Source organism: Mesocricetus auratus, unplaced genomic scaffold (assembly GCF_017639785.1).
Source record: "Mesocricetus auratus isolate SY011 unplaced genomic scaffold, BCM_Maur_2.0 Super-Scaffold_100009, whole genome shotgun sequence".
NCBI lineage: Eukaryota > Metazoa > Chordata > Mammalia > Rodentia > Cricetidae > Mesocricetus > Mesocricetus auratus.
Window position 1 is genome coordinate 76,351,169 of NW_024429193.1, and position 20,080 is coordinate 76,371,248.

Sequence of the window (20,080 nt, forward strand, 5' to 3'; positions counted from 1 at the left end):
TCACTATTGGATAATACTGTAAGGACTGGGCAGTCTCACCTTGGCCCATGCAAGGTGCCAACGATTATTTCTAAGCTTGATCTTACAGCTTTAAATTGGAAAACTTTACATGAAATTGGCAGCTGGGTGGCTGGAAGCCACTAAAGCAAGCACTGTCCAGGGTCCTGCAACTACATGTTGACCAGAAGCCACCTGAGCAAGCCAAGCTGATGTGAGGGGCATATGAAACCATCAGAGACTCCAGAGACTATGTTGAGGCTTGTGATCCACATACCCTCTGAGGGCCATGAGCAGGTCAGTGGTTCTAATAAGGCCCAAGGCCATGCTGATGTCTGTGAGTGTGTTACCACTGAAGTCCATGTGATGCCTGTGGTCTGGGCTGCTGCCAGAAGCCCTGTTAATGTCTTTGGGTGTTGGAGAGCTGGTTCTGCCCCTCTCAGGAGAGCTGACCCTGCCTTTCACTGGCCATAACACTACTGTGCCAGCAGTGTAGGACAGAACACTGAAACTTATTCCTCTGGCGTAACTATATTTGGGTACCCATGAGCCAAAATTCCTCTACCCCATTGGTGTTTCTCCTTTCTAGACTTTAGTGATCATTATTCTGTTCTCTATTATAAGTCCAATGGTCTTTTTCGAGGTTCCACATGTAAATGTGATCATGCTGTGTTTGTCTTTGTGTGTCTGACTTATTCTACTTATTATCCTCTGGTTCCATCTATGTTTGCTGTGGACGACAGGATTTCTGTTCCCTTTCTGGTTGAGTAATGTCATAGAGTGCATACATACTACATTTGATTTACCATCTGCAGATAGACTCTTCACTTTTCCCACATCTTGTCTACCCGAATAGTATCATAATAAGCATGTCCATACAAGTATCTCTTTGATGATGATTCCTTTCCTTTCCACATATCCCTCAAAGTGGGCTTCCTGGGTCCTGATCCTGCAACTTAATGAATATCTGAATTGTTTTTCATAAGTCTTTAAAGTTCTGTTCCCAGTAGCAGCGTGCAAGAGTCTCTCTTAGCCACACCTTTTTTCTCTGTGTCTTATTTTATTTTTAAATTTAAATTAGAAACAAGGTTGCTTCACAGTCAATCCCAGCTCCCTTTCCCTCTCTCGCCTCTCCTGCCACTCCCTCCCACCAACTCCCTATCCCCCCCCCAATCGGCACTCCTTTCCACTCCTTTACCAGGCATCTTGTTTTATGGTTTTATTATTGCCATTAGAACAGACATGGCAGGATATCTTAATGTGGTTTTGATTTGTATTTCCCTGATGATTAATGACATTGATTTTTGTTATGTCCTTGTTGGCCATTTTTCTGTCTTACTTTGAGAAACATCTGCTCAGAAAGTTTAACTATCTTAAAATCAGATTATTTGTGTGTGTGTGTGTGTGTGTGTGTGTGTGTGTGTGTAATTTTTGAGTCCCATGTATATTTTTGACATTTTTTAAAAATCAGATGAGAAGCACAGACTCTGTAAGGAATCCATGGTTTAGGATTACCTCCTGTAGTCTACCAGTTAGGCTTATGTAGACATTGCCACTGTGAGCCAGCCATTGGTGAAGTGGCTTTCCTGGGGTGTAGTATTGCAGTACTGGCTGGTTTTGTGCCTGGTAGAGGAGTAGAAGTCATGCCCAGTAGCTGGCCGTTAGGTGGCGTCACTATGAAAGTTTTCCTGAGGTGCCAGAGGGTTCAGAAGCTACAATCTGGATCTTTCTGCGGAGTCAAGGTTCTGAGCAGGCAGCATCTTCATGCCAGTTCCCTTGAGCATGATGGAGTGATGGCAATCACTTTGTTGGGGTACAATCTGCTAGAGGGTCTGTTTTCAATGTGTTAATTAGTCATGGCTGCTTTGCTGTCAGGGAGTGTGCTAGGTGTGCACATGGGCTGCTGCTTGAGGCAGTATATTTACACTTTATCCCAGAGACTTCAAGACACTCAGAATCTGAGAGATGAGACTCCTTGTGTGGTTATGCAAAGCAGCAATGGGAGACCTCGTGGGGTTTCCAGCCTGTCTTCCCTGTAAGAAATCCATCTTCCCTCTGGACTCAACTGGAAGATCACAGTTTGCCCTTCTCTGATGCTTCTGACTGGTCTGTTATGTTTCACAGTGGTCTTCCTTTGTAATACTCTCTAGTGTACTTTCTCAGCCACAGTAGTAGACACAGCAGTTCCTTTTTCTCTCTGGTCTCTTTCTATCATGAGCTGAGTGACTGACAACTCTGTTAGGCCATTTTGCTGATATCACCTTATTTAAAAACATCTGTTGTCTTATTCTCATTGGGAGAACTTCTGTATTCTACACACAGCTCCTTTTTGAGACACACAGTTTTAAGATATTGTGTGCTAACCTCTGACATGCCTTTTCATTTTCTTAGTATTATCACATGAAGAGCAAATGTTTTTGTATTAATTAATTCTACCTTATTATTTTCTTTAACATCTTTTGGACTAAAACTACACATATACACACACACACTTTTCAAGACAGGGTTTCACATGTAGCTCTGGCTGTCTTGGAAATTACTCTGAAGATCAGAAACAAAATATCCAAAATACTATTGAGTTTTCTTTATGTTAACTGTCTACTGTTGAGCATGATGTTGGGCTATAAATGTTTTGTATACCTAGTGAGACATAAGATCATTTTCTTCTTTTAAAAATAAAGTCATTCAATGCCACGGTCCCATTTGTTGAAAAGATGATCACTTTTCCATTGATTGCCTTGGCATTGTTGTTGAAATCAATTGGCTATATACATATGGAATTATTCTGGACTTTATTAAGTTGCACTAAATTATGTGCCCATCGTTATGCCAATATCACACTTTCTTGATTGATGTAGCTTTATGATATATTATGACATCAAGTAGTGTAAGTCCTCCAACTTTGTTCTTTTATAAAGAGTAGTTTTGGCCTTTCTAGGTCTTATGAATTTGCAGATAAATTTTGTAGTCAGATGGTCAATTTTCTATCAAAAACATGAAGGGATAATAACTGAAATTGATATGAAGTTACACATCAATTTAGAAAGAGCAGTATCTTTCTGATAATTGATTTGACCTATGAAGATCTGTCTCTTCATTTTATACTTTCAAAGTTTCCTTTGGTAATGTTTCAGTGGATGGGTTTTATAGATACTTCATCAAATATATCTAATATTATTTCAGAAGTTCTGATGCTACTATACATAGCATAGCTCTAAAATTTTAATTTATGGTTACTTATTGCAGGCTCACAGAAATTTCATTAAAATAAAATTTATTGATTAATTTTTATAGAAATATTAATTTTTACATATTGGCTGTGTAAGTCTTGCTAAGCTCTATATTTCTAGTATTGAGTTTTTTCTACATCTATGATCATGTCAATGGTGAATAAAGAAAATTTTGTATATATTCTTCTAAGCTGGTCTTATAAACATACATATTTAGGAAGCAGAGAGTGATGAGTACTCAGCTAGTTTTCTTCTTGTGGAATGCTGCTGCCCGCAGCAGGTGTGGTTTTCCTACCTTAGTTCAGCCTAATGTCTACATGTAATCTTTCACAGGTTGCCCAGAGGGTCATTCATCTGAGTGATTCTAAGCCCCATCAAACTGACAATGTCATCCATCTCAGTGCTTAACTGAGGATGTTGCTGGAGAATTGTATTAGCTATCCTTTGCTTTTCTATAACAAATTACTACAAATCACAGTAGTTTAAAACAACAAATATTTATCATCTCAGAATTTCTGTGAGTCACGTATTCCAAAGAACCCTAGTTGGATGGTTCCACCTGAGTCTTGAGTTTCCAGTCAATTAAAGTAGGTCGTTTATCCATATCTAAAATTCGTATTTGTGTGGTTTCATAAAGTCAGAGTGGTATTCAATCTGCCAAATTCTGCTTTATTCAAGAATGGATAAAAGTCCATACAGATTGCAAGTAGAGAGGACACTTTATTTTAAGTAAAGCAGTAGAGCAGATTAGAAAGCAATGTCCTCTCAAGATTGACATTGGGACACATGAGTGGAAATACTCAAGGCCCTGATTTTTTTTGGTTCTTTTATGAGGTTCAGGAGGAGAAGTTAGTTGCTAGGGACCTAATTTGGTGACTCTCTATTTTGATTGACAGGTATAGGTTACATAAGTCTTTGCTCACTGTGACTGTTCCTTCCCATAATGTATCAGATCATAATCACATGTATATCTAGATATACATTTGTATATCATGGATTTTTTTCATATGGAGACACAGTTTTGCCATATTATGCATATATTCAGAACCAGTTCAGGCAGGATCAATCCTCCAACTCTCGGAACAGAATGTACTGGCAATATTTTGAATAGAAACTGTCCAAGTTTGATGGTCATTAATATCATAAAGGAAGAAAAACTTATTTTATTGTTGCAGTGCGTTGTGCAGACAGCTCCACAATGGTGGAGGTCCTATGATGCTAGTGGGTCCTAGGTTCATTGGTTAGAGAGGGATGTATGTGCATAATACCTGTACACAAGGCTTTCAAGGTGCCAAGGGCTTTACTGAAAGACCTTCATATGCATAGCCTAAACCAAGAAGAGTCCCTGTGTAATGAGCACTTTTTCCCGCCAGCCTGGTTCCACAGTCACGTCAGCCCCAAATGAACACACAGACACTGTATTAATCATGAAACTGTTGGCCAGTGACTGGGCTTCTTACTGGCCAGCCCTGTCTTAATTATCAACCCACATCCATTCATCTAAGTATTTCCACATGATCTTATCTTACTGGAGAAGGGTCTGGACCTCAGACCCCTTTGTGGTCTCACATGGCATCTGACTGACTACATGTACCAGAATTCTCCTTATCTCCTAAATCCAGTTATCTTGCTGCCCTATTGGCAACAGTGTTTTATTCAATAAGAGAAACATATATACAGAAGACATCTCCATCATCCGTGAATTACCAAATTATCTCTTATGCTTTCTCACCTCGGTCTGATTTCTGCTTCCAAGAAAAATTGCTTAGTAAAGGCAGAAAGACATCACATTTGTCAGTGTAGACATAAACTGAGCTGGGTTTTAGTCATGCATAAGGGTTTTGGCACATTCACTCTGCAGAGCAGGGAAGCCTGCTGTACTGCCCACAGCTGGCCTGCACTCCATGCTCACAAGGAAGGTAAGGATCCAACTCCATGCTCACTCACTTGGCTGCTGTCAGGCTTCATTTCTTTGCCAAATACTTGCTAAAAAAATCTCAGTTTTCTTACAACACGGATCTCTCTACAGGTTCCCAGGTGTCTTCACAAAGTTCTAGCTGAATGATCCAGACTGAATGATTTGAGAGAGATTTATTATTGTCCACAAAAACAGAAGGTATAGTCGTTTTGTAAGGCACTGTCAGAAATATAAGTGGATAGCTTCCAAGATGCTCTGTTCATTGGATGTTAATTGCTGGACCTCTTAAGAAGGGAGAAATATTAAGCTTGTTGTTGGTACATTTTAGAAATCACAATAAGACTTTTCCCATCAATATATGTTTTATTTAAATTAGAAACATGAATGCTTCACATGTCAATCCCAGCTCCCTCTCCCACCCCTCCTCCCTTGTCCCTCCACCAGCCACCCCAGCCCCCCACCCAATCCCCATATCATTCCCCAAGGAGGGCGAGGCCCTCCTTGGGGGGGATCTCCAAAGCCTGTCATTTCACCCAGGGCAGGACCTAGGCCCTTCCTCATGTGTCCAGGCTGAGAGAGCATCCCTCTATTTGGAATGGGCTCCCAAAGATCATTCATACACCATGGCAACACTGATCTACTACCCAAGGCCCCAGTGATAGAAATCACAATAAGACTTTTATAAGTAGCCCATAAGATCACAAAGATCGAAATATTTAAAGTTTTTTCTTCATACAAAATTTACCTGGTTTGGTCTAAAAACTGAAGCATATTTTTGTTATCCTGTCCAAAGAAAAGCCATACTGTCATAGAGGCTAACTTTAATATATTTTTGTAATGTGGTAATAATTGGTTTATGTTCTGGGGTGCTTTACAAATGGGAAGATCTAAAGAGATAACTATAGACTGTATTTCAAGCATTTAAAAAGGATTTCCTACAAATTAAAAAACTCATATGGAATGAGCAAATAACCGTCCTTTGCCTTCAGCGGTCCTTCTAATGTCAACACACCCCACAACCACAACCAGGGCTGTTAAAACCCAGATTTTAGCCCCTCTCTCTTTAGAGAGACTCAGAATAGTAGCATTGAGAGCTGAGAATCTGCTTGTCCACCCAGTGCCTCATGATGCTTTGCCGAGGCTGCTGGTCAATGCCTCACACTGGTGTGCCTATGGCTGTATCCTGTGCTAAAATGAAAGCAAAACAACCTACTAATTACATGAATATGCTTATTTGTTTTACTAGAGGAACTAAATATAGGTCAAATATTTGCTCCTGTAGGACATAGATCATCTTCAGCATTTTTTCAGAATTGAGTGATATATTATGTTTTACTTCTTGAAAATTTCATTCATGTTTGCAATGTATTTTGTTTATATATAACCTCCACTATGTCCCTCCAGCTACCCCTGCCCCTAAACATATCTCCCATCTCCTCCCAACTTCATGCATTTAAAAAATAACCCACTAATGCCAATTAGTGCTACCCATATGTGAATGTCTATGGGGTTGTCCCTTGGGGCATGGGTACCCTACCAGTGAGGAAAGTCACCCTCCCTCCATATGCATCTGCTTCTCAGCCAGAGTGGGCATCAGGAACTTACATCTTTACCCTGTTGCAGTGTTTAACTCTTGATCTTGTAGGTGTGATGTTGATTACTTACAGAAGGGGGTTACTTGATGATGTTTTGACTTTATCATTATTGATTATGAGAATACTGAATCACATAAATGTGCACTAAAATGGATGAAATATATATATATATATCAAACGTTTATGGAAATTCTGTTCCAATCCAAAGTTGAAATTTACTGAAAGATTAAAAAAATGAAACTCAAGTCAGCAATGCAGAGAGCAATTAAAAAATCAAATGCTTAAACACAGTACAATGTAAGACATACTAGTTTGATACTTACTGTAGAGGAATGACAGTAAAACATATTACAAGTCTGTTTTCCATAATTAAACCATTGTCCCTCTAAGAGCAGGATACTGTATGCACAGCTTAAAAAATGCTGCAATTCATTCTATGTGTTTGTCTCGAAACTGAGCTGAGATATTTTAGGCAGCCATTGACTGGCATTGCATGCCGTGAAGTCACAGCTGGTGAAAAGTATCCATGCCATGTGCTCAGAACCGACTACAGTAAAATTCTGCTATGTATCATGAGCAAGTGCTGCCAGAAACTCCTGAGTCATGCATTTGATGTTTTAAGAGTTCTTATTTTTTCCATACAATATATTTTAATCATATTCTTTTTCCTCCCCCACATCCTTATCTGCTAAACTCCATGCTCTCTCTCTCTCTCTCTCTCTCTCTCAAAAATCCCTTCAAATAAAAACAAAAACAACCCCCCAAAACCATGAATCACAATTGTAAAAGCAAACTACAATAGTACTACTAATAATAATGAAATAACAATAATAAAAGAAAATTAATAAGATGGAAAACCCCAAAACAATATTAAAAAACCCTCCAAAAACATAAAGTCTGTTTTGCATTGACCTGTCCCAGAGTATGGTTGATAGGCACAGACTCTCCATTGGAGAAAATTACCTCCCCATTTCCCAGAAGATATCAATTGCATATAGGTTTTTGATTAGGAGTGGACTTTTGTGTCTGCTTCCCATTCCAAATGGTGAATCATGTCTGGTTTGAGCCTGTGCAGACATTGTGAGTGCTGTCACAGGTTTACCAGCCCTGTTTTGTGTGGAAGACAGTTTCTGTAGAGTCATCCATCACCTCTGACTCTTAATATCTTTCTACCTTCCTACTTTTCTGCATATATCCCTGAACCTTGAGGGGATGGGTGTGACAAAGACATCCATTTATGATGAGTGCTCAGAAGTCTCTCAGTCTCTGGACATTGTCCAGTTGTGGATCTCTGTGTGACTTACCATCTGCTACAAGAAGAAACTTGAGTGAGTACATCTGACTTTGTAAATAAGTACTTTTATTTATTTGTTTGTGGTGTGTGTGTGTGTGTGTGTGTGTGTGCGTGTGTGTGTGTGTGTGTGTGTGTGTACCCACAGCTTAATACAAGTTTCCAGGGCCAAGGACAATCCTGTGAGTTTGGTTTTCTCTCTCCACCTTGTTGAAGCAGGGTCTCTTGTTTCTGGTCCTGTCTGTGTAGTTCCATCAGCTTCTCCTGGCTCTTCCTTCCACACCATAAGAAAGAGTGCTGGGATTGCAAATGTGTGCCACCATGTACAGCTTTTCCTGTGAGTTCAGGCCTCTGAATGAAAGTTCCCAGGCTCACAAGGTAAGTGCTTTTATCTGCTGAGATGGTTCTGCAGTGCCTGTGCATTTGACTTCTAACTACATTTTGATCACACATCAGAAACCATTTTTTTTCTGTTTTTGTTACCAAAGTTTTCATGAGTTTCACATTAGGTCTCATGACCTCATATAGTGTAGGTGTGTGTGTTCAGAAAAGTTCTGCTTGCAAGGCATCATCCCAGCTTTTCCCATTAACAGATTTTGATTTCTCCTTTATTACTGAAAAAATTTTTGCTAGGCATCTGACTTTTCTTTCAGAACTTTTGGAGCGGGTGGTTTTTGGTATTTTCCTTTTTGAAGTATTTTGAGGATAGTTACTTTTAAATATTTGTCAGATTACTTTAACAACTTTACCAACCTTATTCTGGCATTTACATATTTATGTTTTCATTTAGTTTCAAATCTCAGCATTTGGTCTGACAAGTGAATTTTACCTGATGCTTTGAAATTTTGTTCCTTGTGGGAGATACTATCTTTTATTTAAACCCGCATTTTCTGGATGTATGTGATTCTACTCTATCAGTAAAAGCTTCCTATTACTGCCAGATGGGAAGAGAGCCATAGTCCTCACCTTCCTGTACTCATTGTTTCTTGGGGCAGGTAGTTGGAGAACTCTGAGTTGTCTATGGTCCCCATTAACACTGCATGGAGGATTTTTCATTGCTGGAATTGAAATGGTGGGGTTCCCACTTTCCCACCTCTTAAATAATCTGGTGCTAGGAACTTGGGATCCCTTGCTAGACTCTATTCAAGAATGCTATTCAAGGGTTTTGTGATGCGACTTTTCCTGGGAAGACGGAACAACACCAACCACAAACCAGACAAATGTTTCCATTCAACTGTAGGTTTGTCAGCTGATGAGACTTTTTAAAGTTAATATACAAGGGCAATTGAATTGAAAAGCCCATGCCAGCATAGGTGATGCATCATGAATAGCTGCATCCCTGAGCTCCATGCATAACTTGTAAGCATCACCATCAGAAAGCATCTCTGCTACCTGCAATTCTTATTACCCATGGAACCTTGGGGAGAATCCTTGTCAGTCTTGCAATGTCCTGAGCTTCTTGAGCCTTGTATTGCTTGTGACCTTGCAAAGTATTAGGACCCTGCAAGATACAATACGTTCGTTTGGAGGAAATAGCTAACATAGAGCTTCTCACCCACTTCACTAGCACAGCCGTGGTGGGTCAGATTGTTTATAATCCCTCAGAGAAAGAACAGAGTACTTTCCAAAAGTTGTTAGCCTTGCTAGTCTGTCCTTTCACTCGCTCTTTGCTTGGAGGCACTTCTGTTGAGGCTTCATTTTGTGTGGCATTCACAACTGGTGAGGTTTATCAACTCCGCGTTTGGAGTATTTGGGGCAGGAGGAAAACTTAAGGGACTCACCACTGTATCCTTTCTTGGTGCCTATGATCCCTAGACTTTCCACATCTTTCAGACTCTCCTAAAGTGCCATCTGTGCACAAAAGCAAAACCTTAGTTCTTGCTGGATACAATAAGGAAAAGTATCTGTACTTCAAATGCAAGTAGAAGCTTCCTTATCTCTTAAATGTCTTTCACTAACACGTTTGTGCTGACTTTTTTAAACTTAGTAAATTAGTATAGTATTTTTTTTACTGAAAGGTTACTTTCAAATATGAATAGACTCCACTAGGACCAAATTATGTGAAAGAAGCTTAATAGAAGTATGGACTCAAGGAGGGTAAGGACAGATATTAAATATCTGATTACTATAAGAAAAATCAAGTATACATTAAAAAGATGGTTAATAAAAGTTTTGATCATTTACAGATTTCTCAGACACTGAAAATGTGACTTAATAGTAGTTTTTAGAGTAAAAATTTTATTAAAAATAATTTTCTTATATTTTCCTGTGAACTATTTGACTTTTTCCCCAACACTATTATCTTACATCAAATTCTGGTAGCATATTTGAAATTTAAGAGTAGTGAAGTTAGTTAAAAGGTAGCAAATGTTATAGGGATTAAGGTATAATAGGTGTCTACACAAGTTTAGTCAATTGCCTTTAGATTGATGCAGATTTGTGTGTGCAGGTTGACATTTCCTGCAATGGGTCCAGGTGAACGTGGTCCAAAGACCTAGAGTGTTGGACGGATGTTCAAGGCCCCCAAAGATTGACCTGAGACAGAAGCTGCTGAGTTCGTGCTTTCAGGCCAGTGAAGGCCAAAGACACAGGCAAGTCTGAGAGTAAGTGTAGCAGAAGCATGCTGTGTCATGATGATTTCTGAAGAGTGAGAAACTGAGAAAAAAGAGGGAAAATTAGAGGTAAGTGAAATAAACCCCTGAAAGTGAGAGAGGTTCTCAAGAGAGAAAAAGCCATTGAATGCCTCTGTTTTCATTAGACTATGGCAGAAACTGGACAAAGACTAAGGCCGCTGCTGTATGTTGGTTAGTTCTCTGGAATATCATGGGCTGAGTCAATGCAAGTGACTAGGAAATTCTTATTTCTTTCTAAGAAGAAGCAGTAGTTTTTCTTTGTTAATTTGTTCTGTATGATGGGCTGGGGTACCTTTACGGAAATAGGTGGAGAATTAGGAGCAAGTATAGATAAAATGACAGCAGTGTCTTGCACATTACCCAGAGGTTTCAGATAAGCCAGTAGACCTGCCCAGAGCTATGTCTTTCATCTTCTCAGTTTAGGTTGGTAACCTCATCTTTCCCTACAAGTTTGTTTGTTTCTCATTCTTAGTGTTCCTGTGTTGTCTACTTTAACCCTGACCATCCTTTTAAACCTGGAGTCCATTGGTTAGTGAAATATTTATCTGAGCAACTCGCAGGTTTCTCCATGGACCCCCCCTTTCTTGCCTACTGACAGAGAGTTAGCTCCTCCATCCAAAGTTAAAAGTATGCTGGCTGGTGAATACTTTTCAATTAAGAGAAAAAAACTGAACTAGAATGTTCCAGAAATTAGAATTCAGGCTATTGATTTTCTGTTTTATAGTACATATAAACTACTCAAAATCTTAAAACACAGAACAGAAAGTCACGTAGGTATTTACATTTGGATCAGTAAAAGGGTTTTAAAGTTTCTGTTTTTACGGGGCTGGTCCTCAGTCCAGGACTAGCATCACTCCCTTTTAAAGCCTAGGTTACTCAAAGGTACTTGTTATATTCAACACTCTAAGCTGAAGGAAGAAGGGGATATGGTGAGTTTGAAACTATCCTGGGCTACACAATGCAACACCTCCCCAACAAACCATACCAAACCAACAAAAGAAGAAAACAGAGCTACTTTTTAAAGAATTTCCTCTTGTATCCTATTCTCAAATCATGCCCACAGTCAACCATGTTCTTTAGACTGTATTTTAAAATAGATTCTGTTAAAGCAGTTTAATCTTAAAATGTTATATTTACAGTGAACTGGAAATGACATTTTTGGGGAACTCCTAAACCACCAGATTATCAAGAGTAAGAGTTGTCAGTTTAAAAATTGGTAAGGGAAACTAAACTCGAGAACAAATTAGGAAGATCATACATCATCAACAAATAGTTTTTTCTTTCGGGACACCAGGATAGCTCAACATACGCAAATCAATAAGTGTGATACAGTGTGAAAACAGACTTAAGAACAAAAAGCATCTCATCTCAAGAGGTACAGGAAAGATCTTTAATAATGTTCAGCACCACTTTATGATAAAAGAAAGAAATGAGGACTGGAAGGAACATGTTTTAACACTAAACAGTGTGTGTACAGCAAACATACAGCTCGTATTAAGTGAGAAAAGACTGGAAGTGTCATTTTTAAATTCAGGAATAAAATCAGGGCATCTTTTTATGTCTTTTTCCCTATTATCCAACACAATTCTTGAATACTTAGAGTAATACAAAAGAGAAGAAAGGAGGCATACATAGAAAAGGAAGATATCGAGTTATTCTTAGGAAGACAACATGGCCTCTGCATAGAAGATCTCTATTGGGAAAGGTCATCTACCTATTCAGCACAGCTTCAAATTTCCAAAGAAATTCTTCACAGAGATAGGAAAGGAATCCAGAGTTCAGACTGAAGCCTTGAGTTCCAGCCTAAAGACCTGGAACAGTCACATTCTAACCAGAGCATTGCTCGAGGACCTCAATACCTGATCTCAAATTGTATTGCAGAACTCTGTTGACAAAGTTAGCATGGTAATGTCATCAAAAAAGACATGTAGGCCAGCAAAGGTGCTAAAAGCAATAAAGAAAAGACCAAGTATGTGTGTGTGTGTGTGTGTATCTCTATGTATGTATGTATGTATGTATGTATGTATGTATGTATGTATCTATCTATCTATCTATCTATCTATATCCTTGAGGAATCCTTCTTTTACAGTATCATTCAGGACAGAATTTCCATGTATATATTTTTTCTTACTTTCAGTTTGTTTCAGAAGGAAAATGCTGGCTAGGGTTTTTTGACATGCCAGCTTTGCATCTAAGCTTGATGCTTGCAGTCACTAAAATACTTTCCGTGTCAGGTTTATCCTTATCAATTTCAAATGTTGGAAATTGCAGAGAAAAAACTCCAAGGTGATGAAAAAGTTTAATAGCATATGTAATATAATCACAAGTGTAGCATAAAGAAGTGCATTTTCAGATCTTGCCTGCCTATCAAGTATTCTTTGCAAGGATAAGTAAAGTATAATATTGTAATTTTGAAATTCACAAATACCTCCTGCTGTCATATATTAGTCTTGTTCTATTTCCTGGAACATACCTCACAAACCTCTTGGAGTCTCAGGATTGATAAATGTTCTTCATATGCTAATGGGGTTGTGAGTGGCTTGGACATCATGAAGCTTGCAGCTAGGGGCTGATAGCCAGAATGATCAAGGCATGATTCGAAGATTGGAACTCTAGCCCCACTTTCTTGAACTCTAGAGAGTGGTGGAAGACTGGCTGAAGGCTGAATCTCTCATTATTGGGAAATTTTATAACCAATGACTCTTTTGTAGTGAACTTCCTATAAAAGTCCTTAGACAGTGGCATTTGGAGAACTTATAGGTGATGGGAGAGTGGTGCTCTCGGACACAGCTAGGAGTTTCCTCACACTTTGTCTTATCACATCTCCTGTTTGACTGCTATTCGGCTATATGACATTAGGTATAATTGTATCTTGAAACTAATGGGCGACAACTTGGGATCTTCAGATATCATGAGAGACAGAAGTAGTCTTATGGTATAGAATGCTTAGCCACTAGGATTGGAAGCTAACTTAGTGACAAAATTGAGAAAAGAAGGTATATAAAATAAGATACTCTGATTTTGGGCCTAAGATATTATGAGTAAATATTTCTCTCTAGTACATTTATTGAAGAAAATCTGATTGATTGTTTTCCACTGTGAAAACCATGAGCATAAAGTATTCATTATTCTTGTATGATAGGTTTATGACTCTTGAGAAATGTGACTAACTTTCTAGTTCTAAGACAGAGAATTACTAACTGTGACCAGCACTTATTAGAAATGTCAAAACACACACTCACTTGAGATTATGCTGTTTGTATTTCCAAATGTCTCACTTCCAAGTATGAACAATTGTGAATTCATTATTGGAAGTAGAACAGTTTTGGATCTGATCACACTGAAAACAGCTGATTCAAAATGCTACTCATGTTAAGGTTCTGCAACTCCAGATAAGAAGGTAATTTGAAGTAATTTTAAAAAGTTGCTTAACTCTTTTGGGGGGTTGTTGTGTTCTAAATTAAAAAGTGTACCACAATCTCTAAGTCACACTGACTTGGAAAAGCACAGGTTCTTACAATAACACCCTTTCAAGGGTATAAATGGGGCAGGATGATAGACTGTAGACCATCTGTCCACCTCTCTTTGATTCAGACTTCTCTATCCTGGCTTAGCCGTTCTTTTTTCCTTTTATTTATTTAATGTCTTACTTTTTCTATTTTGTTCTTATTTTTAATTTGTCTTCCAGGGGTGTTAGGCTAATTTGAATATCTTCTTTACCAATACTGACTATAAATATCTTGTTAGAGCTTGGAAGCTTTAGAATTTTATTGGCTATCTCCCCAAAACAAAACTATAGGGGACTTTCCCTCATGAACATAGATAGAAAAATTCTCAATAAAATGCTGCAAATCATGTTCACAGCATATTAAAATGATCCCACCATGATTTTAGTCTCAGAATGTGAGAGAGTTCAATATGTACACACCAGTAAATGTAAGTGTACTGATAATTAGACTCAGGGACAGAAATTGGACAACTATCTCAAAAAGTTCAGAAAAAGCCTGTGACAAGTTTTAGTAACTCATTATGATAAAATTGCTGAAAAACTGTAAATAAAAGGAACATCTTGATATAATAAATATATACACAGTAAATCTAAAGCCAACATTGTATTAAATGGAGAAAAACTGAAAGCATTTGCAATAAAATCGACAATATGACTAGGGTGTCCAAAATCTCTTCTCCTATTGGATATGAAGTTTGAAGTTTCATCAAGAGCAATAAGGCAAGGAAATAAATGCATAAAAATATGAAAGGAGAGAGGAAAGTATTGCTTTGTGCAGATGACATGGTTCTCTAACTAAAGGGCCACAAGAACTCTTTCAGGAAATTATTAGATCTGACAAACATGCCACTAAAGCAACAGGAAACAAAAATACCAGCAGCTTTTCATGCACTAAGAATGACGAGAAAGAAGTCAAGAAAACAATCTTATCCACAATAAGCTAAAGCAAATATTAGGAATAAATCTACAAAGACAGGAGTGATTTATATAATGAAAAAATTTTAAAAATCAACAAAGTGTAGACTCTAGAAAATGCAAAGACTTCCCATTGCCATAGATTAGAAGAACCAATAATCTGAAAATTGCTGTTTTACCAAAAGTGATCTACCGATTCAATCCCAATGGTATTCTCCACGGAAATATAAGAAAATAACTCTAAAGTTCATGTACAAATGTAAAAGAACCAAAGTAGCCAAATCAACCATGAACAAAAAGAGCAATTCTGAACGTATCACCATACCCAACTTTAAATTACGGTGCTTAGAAATTGTGAAATAGCACCACATTCATACACAGATGAATGTTTAGACCAAGAGCCAAGAATAGAAGACCCAGAAGTCAACCCAGGCAACTACTGCCATCTCACTTTTGACAAAAGATACATACTGAAGAAAAGACAGCCTCTTCAACAATGGTGCTGGGAACACTGGATATATACAGGTAGAAGAAAGTAACTAGATACTTAGCTTTCATGATGCACAAAACCATCTCCACATGTAAAGTAAGACCTGAATGTAATACCTGAAACTCTGACACTCTTAGAGTAAAAAGTGGGGAAACACTTCAAGATATCTCTATAGGCCAGGACTTTCTGAAACAGGACACAGTGTATCAATAAATATTAGCAGGCATCCACAAATGGTGCTTCATGAAACTAAAACGATTCCGCAGAGCAAAGTAAATAACTGACAGAGACAAACCACAGCATGGAGGAAATCATTCCCAGACATACACTTAAAAGGGGATTAATATCTAGAATGTACAAAAAACTAAGAAAAGCATCAATTCAATTAATAAGTTCGTTGAGTAGATAGTGCTAAAGAGCAACAAATGATGAAAAATCATTCCTTATCCTGAGGCACAAATCAAAACCGAGTTGAAACTCCATCGCACTCCAGTCACCGTTACTGCTATAAGGACATCGAACGACAACAAAGGCTGTTAAGGATATAAAGAAAGAAGGCATCTCCAGTGGGAATGTAAATTAGTGCAGCCGCTGTGGAGATTAACATGCAGGTTCCTCAGAATTCCTCGCACCCCCAAGAAAACCCGAGAAATAAAGCAAAAGGAAACAAAAACCCAGCGATCCCTCTCCTGGACATATAGGTGAGGGACACTAAGGACACTTGCATATCTGTGGCTACAGTGACACCTTTCACAGCAGGTTATCGCAGTAGGAGTCAACCTAGACATCCACCAACAGATGAATGCATACATGGAAATGTGATACACATCCACAGAGGAGTTTTATTTCCTATAAAAAAGAATGATTAAGTCAAAAATTAGAGATTGTTATAGTAAGCGAGACAAGCTGGACTTAGAAAGACAAATATTACAAGTTTTCTATCAAATTCAGAATCCAGACATGAAAGGATGAGACTACTTGGGGCAGAGAAATGGACTAAAGACTTGGGGGAGAGGGGACAAGAGAGAATAATGGGAGAGGAAAGGCAGGTGTTCCTTGTTTTCGTTGATACAGAGAATATAAATCAAAGTATGTACATGCCTTTAATATATGTGTTCAAGTTAGGCTTAGTCGATGTCCTGGCTTGTGGATAGTGAGGCAGTGAACTTTGGTGAAAAGTTATCTCTGTTGACCTAGGGTCCTTTGGGCGTACACCCAAGAGTGTTAGAGATGGGCTGCGTAGTAGGTCAGTTTTTAACCTCCACACTCGTTTTCACAGTGGAGACCTCAGTTTACATCCCTACCAGTATGGGAAATGTTCTTTTTTCAGATTCTTGCCTGCCTTCTTATTTTCTCTTGTTGATAGCTATTCTGACTGGGTGCGATACAATCCCAAAGCATTTTAGCTTGCATTTACATGCAAAATTTACATAAAGATGTTTGAATTTTTCAACTCACTGGCCATTTGTGTTTCACACCAGCATTGTTCATTTCTACTCATGGAATATTAGAATGGTGCTGTATTTCATTTATATACCTGGCTGTTATATTTGTATTTTCTATATGTGATGATTACCAATTGAGCCTTTTAGATAAACTGTGGATTATTGCAAATGACTTTGCCTTTCTTGGGATCTGTATACTAAGTCCCTTTGCAATTAGCTTATTTCTCATAACCAGGTCTTCTGCAGATTCTTGAACTACTTTTAGTCATTAATAATTTCTTCTGAAATAAGTTGTGCATTTTAAAATGATATAGAATCATATCTTTAAAGTTATAGGTAGCTTTAAGGTAAGGAATAGTGTTGAAATTTTTGATTGATCAGGTATCTATTTTTTTGAGTGTTTATTACCAAAACATGTTACTGAAAATAAGAGATTTAGCAGTAAATGAAACAATCTTTAGCATCTTTGATAAGGTGTCACCTGAAAGTCTGACTATTTCCAATCCTTACTAACTTTCACCAAACTTAATTAGCTTGTATAATGTCTCTGGAAATTACCATGTAGCAAATGATGCTAACAGAGTAACATCTGCCCATTTCCCCACCTCTACCCAAATGACAAATTCCAGAAAACCAAGGGTGAGAGTGTGTTTTCCTTCTTTTCTTTTACCTCTTTCTCTGGGGCTTTCTATTAAGGTACTGGGTAAAGTTGCTTCTTTCTTTGTCAAGTAAAAGCATTAAAGGCATCTAGTTAGAAATTCAATGATAAGCCTGTTACGCTGCAGGATATGATGATTGTGGCCATGAGGTCAAATTTCTCTTGTTCAGGAAAAGAGTAATAATAGCTCTTGGCTGTTTAAAGCTGGGAGGATGTGTTTCTGTGACATTTAATCTAATAATGAAAGGCTTGTGGGAGGCAGGTAAATGAAATATACTGGGAAACGCTCTGTCCTAATCACTGTGGCTCTAGGTCAAGTGACACCATAATTTAGAAGGAGCTAGGTTTTAGTCACAGTCAGCCAAAAGAATATTGGAATGAAGACAGAATTTGCTATAATTAGTGATTTTGTACTCATGTGTATAGTACATGATGCAAGCAGATTGGTATCTGTCTTAGTCAGGGTTGCTTTTGTTGTGATGGAACACCATGACCAAAAGCAACTTGGGGTGGGCATTTTGCTTATATTTCTGGGTCACAGTCCATCATTGAAAGAAGGCAGGGTAGTGACCTAAGCAAGGCAGGAACTTGGAGGTGAGAGCTGATGTGAGGGCATGAAGGATTGCTACTTACTGGCGTGCTTCTTATGGCTTGCTCAACAAAACCCGGGACCACCAGCCCGGAGATAGCACCACCCACAATGAACTGGACTCTCCCACATCTATCAATACGTAAGAAAATGGTCTACAGACTTGCCTACATCCTGATCTTACGCTGGCAGTCATTTTCTCAATTGAGGTTCCCACCCCTAATATGACTTTAGCTTATAGGAGGTTGACATAAAACTAACCAGCACAATATTATATAATATATTTGGGGAAACTAAGCTTGAACAAGTTGGTATCATTCTTTATCCTGGCTATCATGTTGCTTTATCAAATTTCAAGAAAGATTATTGACCCAAATTTGTTGCAGAAAATTATTTCCACACTGTGAAAACTTTGCAGACTATTATTCAAATGAACTCCAACGTGGCAAATTCTTTTCCAAATAATTGAACAGTGGAGTAAAGAAGAGCTTATTTTTAGACTCTGTGTGAAAATAGATCCATGTAGTTACTACTTTAAAGATAATTTGATCACATTTACTAATGGCCACATTTGAATTTAGCAGTTTATTTAATGAGATTTGCATGAGAAATTAAAATGCATTAAACATATTTTCAAAAGTGTTAGAACTGAAAACTAGCATGAAATCCTTGCTGTCTTCTTCCACTTTTGAATGATTCTGTTGGAGCCACTGCTCATAACTGTAGACAAGCTGTTGCAGAAATTCCTGCTGACACGTGCTCTCATATTGAAAGCAAGGAAACCCTGTATAGATCATGTATTTTAGAACTGGATCATCATGAGTTTGAAATTAGGTTACATCATTTACTAGTTGTGTGACCTGAAGAGTTTTCCTTTACATCTATTCAAGAACCTAGTAATTCTACCACAAATTTTGGAGGATAAATGACTTGTATGAGGACCTAGTACAACTACCCTAGGTTGGGACAGGGTATCGTATGTATGTTCCTCAGCCAGAATACAACACGTAAATGCATGCACACACATACATTTGCGTGTGCACTCAGACATATGCATGCACACATCATATTAGTTTTAGAAATGTACTGTTTTTTCCTATTCATTTTTGCTGTATATTTATATATACAGAAAAAAACAAAACAAAACCTCAGCATATCCAGGAGTATTTTCAGTACTGTGAAGAGGAAAATTTGCAAAACATAACTCAAGTTACTTATAGATCACAGGAAACTTACTGAAAATCCACAGTTATGCAAACAAGGGGATACTGGTAAAGAAAAGACAAATAAATCAGTGGAACAGCGTAAACTCATGCAAATATAATTATCTGGTCATTAGCAAAACAGCTTCTTCAATAAGTGGCGCTGAGAAAACTGGGTCTCCATGTATTCAAGACAGAAACTGGACTCCTATTTCTCACTTAAAAAATTACTTTAAATGGAACAAGGACCTTAATGTAAGATCTGAAACTCTGATACTCTTAGAAGAAAAAGTCGGGCAAACACTTCAAGGTACAATTACAAGTTCCTGAGTTAGACTCCAGTTGCTAAGGAAATGATTCTAACATTTGACAAATTAGATCATAGGAGCTGCTGCCTCCCAGCTCTGGCTACATGCCCAGCAGCTTCTCTACACTGCACCTGTTGCAAAGAGCTGATGTGATTCCCAAGTTTTCTTCTTCACTGCTTTTATGAGCACCAAATCCTTCCCACTTCCTCTGCTGCCTGGGAATCCAGTGCATTCTGACTGATGTTAGTGGCTTAGGTCACTTATTAACTAAGCATGTTGCCCTCTCAAAAAACTCAGTCCC

At 38.2% G+C, this 20,080-nt stretch overlaps 1 long non-coding RNA gene across 2 annotated transcripts in view; it reads left to right on the forward strand.

Moving 5' to 3' along the window:
• The first annotated feature begins 5,739 nt into the window (after positions 1–5,739).
• Positions 5,740–20,080, forward strand: part of LOC121142467 — a 67,678-nt gene continuing 53,337 nt past the window's right edge. Inside the window, exons 1-2 of one of the 2 annotated variants that reach the window (XR_005879519.1) lie at positions 5,740–8,068; positions 8,251–8,409. This is a non-coding gene — a long non-coding RNA (uncharacterized LOC121142467). The remainder of the gene's footprint in view (positions 8,069–8,250; positions 8,410–20,080) is intronic. The other variant, XR_005879518.1, reaches the window with a different exon arrangement.